The sequence below is a fragment of the Propithecus coquereli genome, unplaced genomic scaffold, assembly GCF_000956105.1.
Source record: "Propithecus coquereli isolate 6110/MARCELLA unplaced genomic scaffold, Pcoq_1.0 Scaffold655, whole genome shotgun sequence".
NCBI classification, from domain to species: Eukaryota; Metazoa; Chordata; class Mammalia; order Primates; family Indriidae; genus Propithecus; species Propithecus coquereli.
Window position 1 is genome coordinate 282737 of NW_012152563.1, and position 10760 is coordinate 293496.

The following is a 10760-nucleotide window of genomic DNA, read 5'->3' on the forward strand; positions in this document are numbered from 1 at the left end:
ATATGACTGTCTTAATAGATTCAGATAAAGTATTTAATAAAATTTAACACTCATGATTTTAAAAATAAGTCTTGATAATTTGGATTAGAAAGGAATTCTCTTCAGCTCATAGTTTCTGTGTAAAACCAGTGAACCAACCAAACAAAAAGACCAAGCATGTACCACAAAGAGGACACTCATTTCCTTTTAAAGTCAGAAGCAAAGGACGACTGACTGCCCACTATTACTGCTTATGTTCAGAATTGTGTTGGAGATCCAAACCACTGGAGCAAGACAAGATACTCAGACGAAGAAAGGAGGAAGCACTCACTGTGTTCACATTACATCACGTGCAAATCCAGAGAGCAAGCCCTAGAAACGATAGGGTTTAGGTAGTAGCAAGATACAACAATTATCAGAAGTCAGTTGCATTTCTTTACACCAGTTAACTAGAAAACCATTTAACAGCAGTATCAGAACACCAGTTACCTAGGAAATTGACAATATATGTTGAAGATCTCTTAAAGGAAGAATTCTAAAACATTAAATAAGAACTCAGTAAAGAGACACACTAGTGGATAGGAAGATAATATCATAAAGATGTCATTTGTTTCTAAGTAGACCTCTAAATTCAATGCAATTCCAATCAAAATTCCACCAGGTTTTTCATGGAACTCGTTTAGGCGATTCTAAAATAAAAGGTAAAAGAGAGCAAAGGGCTAGGACATTTCAGGAAAGATCAGGGAGGTGGGGACTTGCCCTGCCAGATGTTAGGACTCACTGTGAAGCCGTATGTTAATCAGAATAGCATGTTACAAGCTAAGGAACAGACGGATTTCCCAATGGAATAGTCTGGATTGCCCAGATAAAGACCAATGCATGGTCTGAACTTTGGCATAAGAAAGGTGGCATGTTACATCAGGGAAAGGAGACTATTGAATAATTAGGGCTGGAACAATTGGTTATCTGTATGGAAAAAGTTGAAAATTGATTCCAATCTCATGCCTAGAAAAAAATTAAGGATTTAGAAAACCTTTAAAACTCTCAAAGGAAAAAAAAATGACTACTTGTGATCTTAAGATAGAGAAGGACTTCTTAAGACACAAAATATTAACTATAAAAGCATTATTAATGATTTTTTCTATTAAAAATAGTTATCTTTATTTTCCAAAATATACCTTAGCATATCTTTCTTCGAAGAATGTGAAAGAACAAGTTAGAAAGTGGGAGAAGTTACAATGCAAATCAAGACCACAGTGAGATACCATTTTATACCCATTCGATCAAGAAAAATTTTAAAGTCTGGCAATAGCTAGTGTTAGAGGGTTTCCACATGATCTCTTATTCATGCTTATGTTGGTGGAAAGTGGTTCAATCCTTCAGAAAGTTTGATACTACCGTTTAAAGTTGAACTTTTACCTATCCTGTAACCCAGAAATTTCACTCCTAAGTGTCTACCCAAGAAAAACCTGCACATAGATTAAGTGGGGACACGTACAAGAGTTTTCATGGAGCTGTTTACAAAAGCTAAAACCACCCAAGTCCCCACTGAAGAACTAGATGAATAAAATGTGACATATTTGTACAATGGAATATTATACAGTAACTAAAACTAATGATCTGTAGTGACACAGCAAAATGGAAGCCTAGTCAGCAAAAAGAAAAAGTCTTAATGAGTATAGTAAGTACAGGAGGCAAAAGTGGTGAAGGAGGGGCCACCACTGCCAGTCCCACAGGCATCGAAAGACGATAAAGGACCACCACGAACAGTTGTGTGCCACAAATGCGGCGATTTAGATGAAATGGAAGCGGGTCCTTGACAGGCACAATCTAGCGAAGCTCATATAAGGAGAAATAGATAATTTAATGTTTGTTTCTATTAAAGAAACTGAATCAGTTACCTTCCAAAAAGAAAACAGCCCCAGGTGGGTTCACTGGTGAATTTACCAAATACTGACGAAATTATACCAATTCTCTATAATCTCTTCCAGAAAATAGAAGCAGAGGGACCCCCTAACTCATTCCGTGAGGCCAGCATTATCTTAATACCAAAATCAGACACAGACTTTACCAGAAAACTACAGGCCAATGTCTCTCAGGAACATAAATGCAAAAGTCTTCAATAAAATATTAGCAAATTGACGCTAACAGTGTATAAAAACACCGCAACCAAGTAGGATTTATTCCAGGTACGAGAGCTCATTCAGCATTTGAGTATCAATGCAGTCACATCAGCAGTCTAAAGAAGAAAAATCACTATGATCGTATCAGTGGATGTAGAAAAAGCAATTGACAAATTAACATCAATTCATGATAAAAACTCAGCAAATTGGGAATATAAAGAAAGTTTCTCAACTAGGTAGCATCTACAAAAACGTAGCTAACATGTAATGGTAGGAAAAAGACACTTTCCAGACTGAGAACAAGGCAAAGATGTCCCCTCTCACCAGTCCTAGTCCACGTTGTACGGGAATTCCTAGCTAATGCAATCAGAAAAGCTATGCAGATTGGGAAGAAAGAAACTTGTCTTCATTTGCAGATAATGTATTGTCTATACAGAAAATTTCAAAGAACATAAAAACTCCTAAAATTATTATAATAAGCAATTATAGTAAGATTGCAGGATACAAGGTTAATACAAAAAAACAAAAAGGTTAATATACAAAAGCCAATTGCTTTGCTATATACCAGCAATGAAAATTTTAAATTTGAAATTAGGAATACCACTTACATTAGCACTAATAAAAGGTAATGTTTAGATATAAAATCTAATAGATTGTGACAAGATCCATGTGAGGAAGATGACAAAACTAATGAAAGAAATCAAAAATCATCTAAATAGCTATTCCATGTTCATTGATAGGAAGATTCAATACTGTCAGTTCTTCCCAAGTTGGTTTATAAATTAATGCAATTTTAGTCAGAGTCCTAGGAAGTTATTTTGTGGATAGCAACAAAGTAATTCTAAGTTTATACAGAGAGGCAAAGGCCCAGAATAGCCAACACAATATCAAAGAACAAAGTCAAAGACTGACATCACCCAACTTCAAGCAAGACTTTACTATAAAGCTCCCACAATGAAGACTGGTATCGGCACAAGAATCGATCAGTGGAACAAAACAGCCCAGAAATAAGCCAACACAAATAGAGTCAACTAACCTTTGACAAAGAACCTTTGGCAGTTCATAGAGGAAAATAGTCTTTTTCCTAGAGATGCTCTTTTTCAATCAATGGTGGTCAACAGTACATTCACGTGCAAAAAAAGTAAATCTAGACATAGACCTTGAACCTTTCACAAAAATTAACTCAAAATGGATCTTTGTAGACCTAAGCACAAAAACATAAAACTTCTAGAACATAAGGGAAATACAAGGTAACCTTGGGGACGGTGATAATTTTTTAGATAAAACTGAAAGCATGATTTGTGACAGAAAAAAATTGGTAAGTTGGACTTCATTAAAGTTAGCTACTCTGCAAAAAGCTGCCATTAAAAAGATGAAAAGACCAACTACAGACTGAGAGAAAATATCAAAATATATCTGATAAAGGGCTGTTAAAGCATACAAAGAAAGAACTCTCAAAACTCTAAAACAATCCAAATTAAAAGTGGGCAAAATATCTGAACAGACACCCCATCAAAGAAGATATACCAATAACAAACAAATGTAAATATGCTCAACATCCTATGTCGTTAGAGAACTGCAAATTAAAACGACAACGATACACCTCTACAATAGCTATTGAAAAGGGCTAAAGTACAAAACACTGACAACACCCAATGTTGTTGAGGCTGGGGAGCAACAGGAACTCTGATTCATTGCTAGAAGGAATACAACATCGTACAGCCACTGTGGAAGACAGTTGGGCAGTTTCTTACAAAGCTAAACGTTGTCTTACCCTATGACTTAGGGTACTCCTAGGTATTTGCCAAAGTGAGTTAAAAACTATGACTACATAGCTGGATGCTGTGGCGCACACCTACAGGTGATGGGTGTACACCTCCTAGCTATTTGAGAGGCTGAGGTGGAAGGATTGCTTGAGGCCAGGAGTTGGAGTCCAGCCTGGGCAACATAGCAAGACCCCACTAAAATTGTTTTGTTTAAAAATTTAATAAAGTATACTTGGTTAAAAAAATGTCCACACAAAAAACGTGCACAGAGGTGTTTTTAGCATCTTTATTTTTAATTGTCAAAAAATTGGAAGAAACCAAGATATCCTTCCATAGGGGAATGTGTAAACTATGGCACATCTATATAATGAAACAACATTCAGTGATAATAGAAATGAACTTGCAAGGCAAGAAAAGACATAGAAGAAACTTAAATGCATATTGCTAAGTGAAACAAGGCAGTCCAAAAAGGCTGTATACTGTATAATTCCAATCATATGATTTTCCGGAAAAGGCAAAACTATAGAGACAGTTAAGAATATCAGCGGCTGCCATTGGTTCAGGGAATGAATAGGGGAAGCACAGGGAGTCTTTAGAAATCAAGAAAACAATCCCATTTACAATAGCTACCCAAAACCCAACCAAACAAAAAACTTGGAAATAAATTTAACCAAGGAGGTGAAAAACACTGAAAACTGAAATATTGATGAAAGAAATTTAAGAAGACAGAAATAAATGTAAAGATATCCCATGTTCACGAAAGAATTAATATTGTTAAAATGTCCATACTACCCTAAGTGATCTACAGATTCAGTGCAATCCCTATCAAGATTCCAATGACATTTTTCACAGAAACAGAAAAAACAATCCTAAAATTTGTATGGAACCACAAAGGACCCTAAATAGCCAAGCAATCTCCAGCAAAAACAACGAACAAATCTGGAGGCATCATGCTACTTAACTTCAAAATCTACTACAAAGCTATAGTAATCAAAACAGCATGGAGAACAAAATAGCCCAGGAATAAATCCATGCTATGGTCAATTGATTTTTGACAAAAGTGCCAAGATTACATAACGGGGAAAGGACAGTCTCTTCTGTAAGTGGTGTTAGGGAAACTGGATATCCACATGCAGAAGAATTAATTTAGGCCCTCATCACCCTGTCTCACACCATATACAAAAATCAACTCAAAATAGTTTAAAGACTTACACATAAGACCTGAAACTATAAAACTACTAGAAGAAAACAAGGGAACAGCTCCATGACATTGGCCTGGGCAATAATTTTTTGTATCAAATATAGACAGATTACATCAAGCTAAAAACCTTCTGTATAGCCAGGGAAACAAAAGAGCAAAGAGGCCACATACAGAATGGGAGGAAATATTCGTAAACCACACATCTGATAAGGGGTTAAAATCCAAAATGTGTAAGGAACTCAAACAACTCAATAAATAGTAAGAAAACAACCCAATTAAAAAATGGGCAAAGGATCTGCATAGACATTTCTCAAAAGTCATATAAATGGCCGACAGGTATATGAAAAAATGTTCAATATCATTAATTATCAGAAAAATGCAAATTAAGACCACGAGATAGGCCGGGCGTGGTGGCTCATGCCTATAATCCTAGCATTCTGGAAGGCCGAGGCGGGCGGATTGTTTGAGCTCAGGAGTTAGAGACCAGCCTGAGCAAGAGTGAGACCTCGTCTCTACTAAAAATAGAAAGAAAGTAATCAGACAACTAAAAATATGTAGAAAAAATTAGCCGGGCATGGTGGCGCATGCCTGTAGTCCCAGCTACTTGGGAGGCTGAGGCAGTAGGATCGCTTGAGCCCAGGAGTGTGAGGTTGCTGTGAGCTAGGCTGACGCCACGGCACTCACTCTAGCCCGGGCAACAAAGCCAGACTCTGTCTCAAAAAAAAAACCATGAGATTCCACTTTACACTTGTTAGGATGGCTGTTGTTAAGATGAAAGGTAAGTGTTAGATGTGGAGAAAAGGGAAGCCTTGCACACTGTTGGTGGGAATGTAAAGTAGCACAGCCATTATGGAAAACAGTATAGCAGTTCCTCAAAAAATTAAAACTAGAATGACCACATGATTCAGCAATCTCACTACTGAGCATATATCCAGAGGAAACGAAACTGGTATGTCAAATAGATCTAAGTGTCCGATGAATGGATAAACAAAATGTGGTTTATACACACCATGGAATACTATTCAGCCATAAAAAGCAGGAAATCCTGTCATTTGTGACCGTATAGATTAACCTGGAGGACATTATATTAAGTGAAATAAGCCAGCACAGAAAGGAAAATACTGCATGGCCTCATTTACGTGCAATCTGAAAAAGTCGAACTCAGAAGTGGAGCAGACGGTCGCAACCAGGGGCCGAGGGGGCAGGGGCCGCGGAGATACTGGGCAAAGGACGTGCGATTTCAGACAGGAGGAGCAAATTCGAGAGATCGATGGGACAACATGCTGACTATAGTTGCCATGTATTATATTCGTGAAAATAGCTAAGAGAGATTTTAGGTGTTTTCTGGACAAAAAAATGAAGGTAATGTATATGTTAATTAGCTCAATTTAGCCATTCCACAATGTATAAATATTTCTAAACAACATGTTGTACGGGATAAACACATACAATTTTTGTCAACTAAAAAAAATGGATTAAAGGAATTCTCCAGGTATTGAGCCCCAGACGGACAGTTAACGAGATGTAGACACATCTGACATCTACAGTCAGAGTTCTAGTGAGGAGGGCAGGCAGACCAGAGTGCTCCTGCGCGGAATGTTCTTGGGCAGATCCAGGCTCGTTCCCACGCCGCGTGTTAAACTTGTACGTACGTTAGTGACGAGGGGTGAGGCGGAAATGGGATTGTGCCTATGTGTTGAGACTTTTCTGTGTGTCCAACAACATGCAGGGATATTTTTAGGAGTTTTCTTTTTTTTTTGTAGAGACAGGGCCTTGCTCTTGCCCACGCTGGGGTGCAGCACCCCAATCAGAGCTCACCATAACCTCAAACTCCTGGGCTCAAGCCATCCTCCTGCCTCAGCCTCCCAAGTAGCTGGTACTATAGGCACCACCACCACGCCCAGCTAACTGTTTTATATTTTGTAGAGGTGGGGTCTCCCTATGTTGCCTAAGCTGGTCTCGAACTTCTGGCCTCATACAATCCTCCTGTCTTGGCCTCTCAAAGAGCTGGGATTACAGGTGCGAGCCACCACACCTGGCCAGGAGCTTTCTTATTTAATCTTCCAAACAAACTTACAAGGCTGATACCATTTTTATTATTTCATTTTCACAATGCATGAAATTAAGATTGGGTGAGGTACACTAACCGACCCAAACTCAAGTATGTGTGTTCTGGAGCCAGAGGTGTCCTGGTGAGAGTTCAAGAGCCCCATATTTGACATCTTGACACATACAGTCCCCTCCTGTTCAACATGCAGGGGCCACAAGGAAAAGCCATGCCCGGCCAACCTCGAGACAGGGACACGGAGAGGGAGAGAGGCATTTCAGTGCGCCGTTACTATTGACCCAGTAAAACAAGGTGCGCGAGAGGGCGCTGAAAATTATCTCTGCAGCTGCACCAAACAGGTGCAACGCGGGTACAGCTGTGTCGACATTTCTCTGCACTTCTGGGGGCAGAGCGGAACCCTCAAAAAGGCACTGAACATTCGGGTGGGAAAACAGGAAAAATTTGGATGGGAAACCTCTTGAACATGTATTCATTTACAAGAAAGCAAAACAAAATTACAAGTATCTGGTTGAAGTCACAGTGAGGGAGACCCTGAAAAGTTGCTGGGGCTTCGGTAACAGAACGCGGAGCTCCGCGTGTGGTGCACGTTATCGCTAAGTCGGATGTCGATGACACTCTGCACTTACCGCGCTCCTTGTTGTTTGTGAGTCTTTCGGCCGCAGCTTAAATCCAAAGCGTGTCTGCGCAGCGCCCCTCAGGACTCGGCACGTGGGTGCGTAGAGCCTGCAGCAGGGCACGCCGAAGGCAGAATTAAAGGAAGCAGGAAGAAGAGAATCTGCAAGAAACTAGCTCTGCCTGAGCTGGTTCACTGCGTTCTGCTTCCTGGCAGTCGAGAAAACAAGGGAACTGTGTTCAAGGCCAAGCGCTCCAAGAAAGGTAACGTCTTTTCTCCCTAAGGCCCGAGCTCAGTAATGGTCACTGCACATATTTTGTAATGGACGTCATGTGTTTGGCGTGTACCCTGTACGTGTTGGCCTCAGAGGGCCACCTGTCACGTGAGAACGTGTGACATTCTGTTCTCTGAAAGGAGCTCAAAATTTAGAGGATCTTGGGACTGACCTTAAGTAATTCAAGTTCAAGTGAATGCTGTCGGGTGGGGAGAGGGGAATGGATGACTCTGAGGGTTGCATAAAAAGGCCCCCGGCTGCCTCCCCGTGCAGGCCGTGCCTTCGCCCCGCTTGTCGGAATGGCGGCCGCCAGTTCTCGGAGCCTTCGCAAGACATCGGCGTCCTGGTCCAGAAAGCTGTCCCCCGGCTGCCTTGCAAGGCAGCGAGGGGCTGCGTTCAGTGTCAGAGGGCCATGCGCCTATGGCCCACGGAGACCCGCACCAGCCCGTGCGGAGGTGCTGAAACCCGCTCCGGGTCTGGGCGTGACAGCGTTCGTCCCCTCTGAGAATCTACCCTGGACAACCCTCTAGAGAAAGGAAAAAGCCTGGCCCGTTACGATCACCATCTAAAACACCGCGACCTCCTCAGCCGATAAAAACGACGCTGATGAGGCCTGTTGGGCCACAGGGAGAAGTGTCGGGAGAAGGACATGGAGAAAGACGGAAACTGCACCTACGCGGCGTTGGCAAAGGCGGGAAAATCACGCACACACGGAGGGGATGAAAAAGCCACGGGAACGGGAAGACTGCAGGTTGGCGGGATTATGGGCAATATTTTCCCTTAAAATTCTTTTTCATAACTGTTGTAATGTACACGCCCAGCACGCCCCCTCCCAAAAGAGAAGAAAGAGAAGAAAACGCAGCATACTTGCAAGTTACTTCAAATGCCGTGTTCCAAACAGAGCAGCTTTCGCTTTTCCAGACACTGCGTATAATTAGCGGGCGGGTAAATCTATTTAAGACTATGAAATCTTAGCTCCCCTTCAAGCATCTCTTCCCTACACCCCTCCCACACACGTCCGCCCACCCCTGCCCCCAGAACGGGTTTTGGTTTTCTCATTACAAACATTTATGAAAGTAGAGATAATAGTATAATGAGCCCACATCATCCAACTTCAATAACTAAGACAGGGCTAGTCTTGTTTCCTCTGTACCCCTGCATACACCCTTCATCATCCAGGCTCTCACCAACGCGTGTGCGCTCCCGGAGGCCCCGGCCCCTCCGTCCCACACGCGTGTGCTCCACGAAAAGGGACTGAAAGTGCCCGGCTGCCGGCACAGAGTGGCCCACTGCTTATCGGTGACTTTGCTTTTAGTCAACAGCTTTATATTAATTACCTAAATGGTATGGAGAATCTACTCTGTGCCAGGTGTTTTGCAGGCTATTGACAAAACGGCGCACAAAATAAGAAAGACAGATCCTGCTTTTCATGGGGGGTGGGCAGGGCCACCGCAGAACACGTGAGCAGCTCGTTGCCTGGCAGCTCAAGAGTAGCTAGGATCAGGCCGGTGCCAAGTGCTGCCTGCAGTTGCCTCTTTATGAGGCCACAGAACAGAGTTGGGACACTGTCCTCTTCCTTTCCCCCTTTCGGGAACCTAGAACTGAGGTCAGCCCTTGGCAGGGACACGCAGGGCAGGAGACGGGAGCTGAGAGCTGTGCCCAGACTGAGCTGCTCACTGGGTGACCATTGGTCAGGCTTGGCAGACTGGCACCGGGGTCATCTCAGGGACTGGGGGGCTCAGTGGCCAGCTCCACTTGAAGTACCCCCCATCTCGGGCCTTCTGGCTTCAAGGCCTGCTTAGGTCACATTGTCCCGCCGTCCTCCAGCCTCTCCTCCCTCGAGCCGCGCCGCAGAGCAGCCTCCCCAGCTTGGCAGTGACTGCGTCATTCCTGAAGGGTCTGCAGGGGACCCTCGCCCAAACCGCCGTCTTCGTCTTTGGCACCTGGCAGCATCCTGGCTGTTGAGAAGTGCGCCTGAATCATTCGCACAGACAGACACTCCCGGGTTTGCTCCCAGCGTCCCAAACGGTGGCTGGCTGCACGTAGGAATTAGACTAGACCTCGAATTCGGCCCGCGACAGCCTGCCCTCGCTTTGCTTCCTTCCTTCCTCTTCTTCTCCTTCCTCTTCTGCCTCCTCTTCCTTTTTTAGCTCAAACCACTCACAGTCGTAATACTTCATTCAAATGACGAGTTGTTTGGTACACAGCAGAGTTCTAGAGGTGGCTGCAAGGGAAGGAAGACAGAAACCGCTGGGAGACGCAGGACTGGCTGGTGACCCGTGTGCTGGAAGAAGGAGGACGATTTACGGTGACTCGGGGGCAGGGCGGTGGATGAGGGGAGAAGCAGGACGAGGCGTTGCAGGCAAAGGAGTTGTGTAACACTTTCTTATTTACCTGAAAGTCTTCTGCCTGTTTATTACTGTTCATCATTTAAAGACACTCATAAAGGAAGAAGTTATTTTTACAAATCCTGGGATAGTTCTGCAATCTTTAAAATGTTCTTTAAAATTAATATCTAGGATTTTGGCTTAATTTTTTTTTTCAATTTTTATTTTCAGTCAGCTCTGCGGTGTCCATTAATTAACTTTTGACTCTAATTAATTCATTGCATTTTTGAGAATGTCCAAAGCAAATTAATAGAAAGTAAGGGTTTCAGGACCGGGCCTGGTGATCCCACACCTGTGATCCCAGCACTCTGGGAGGCCGAGGCGGGAGGATCACTTGAGGCCAGCAGTT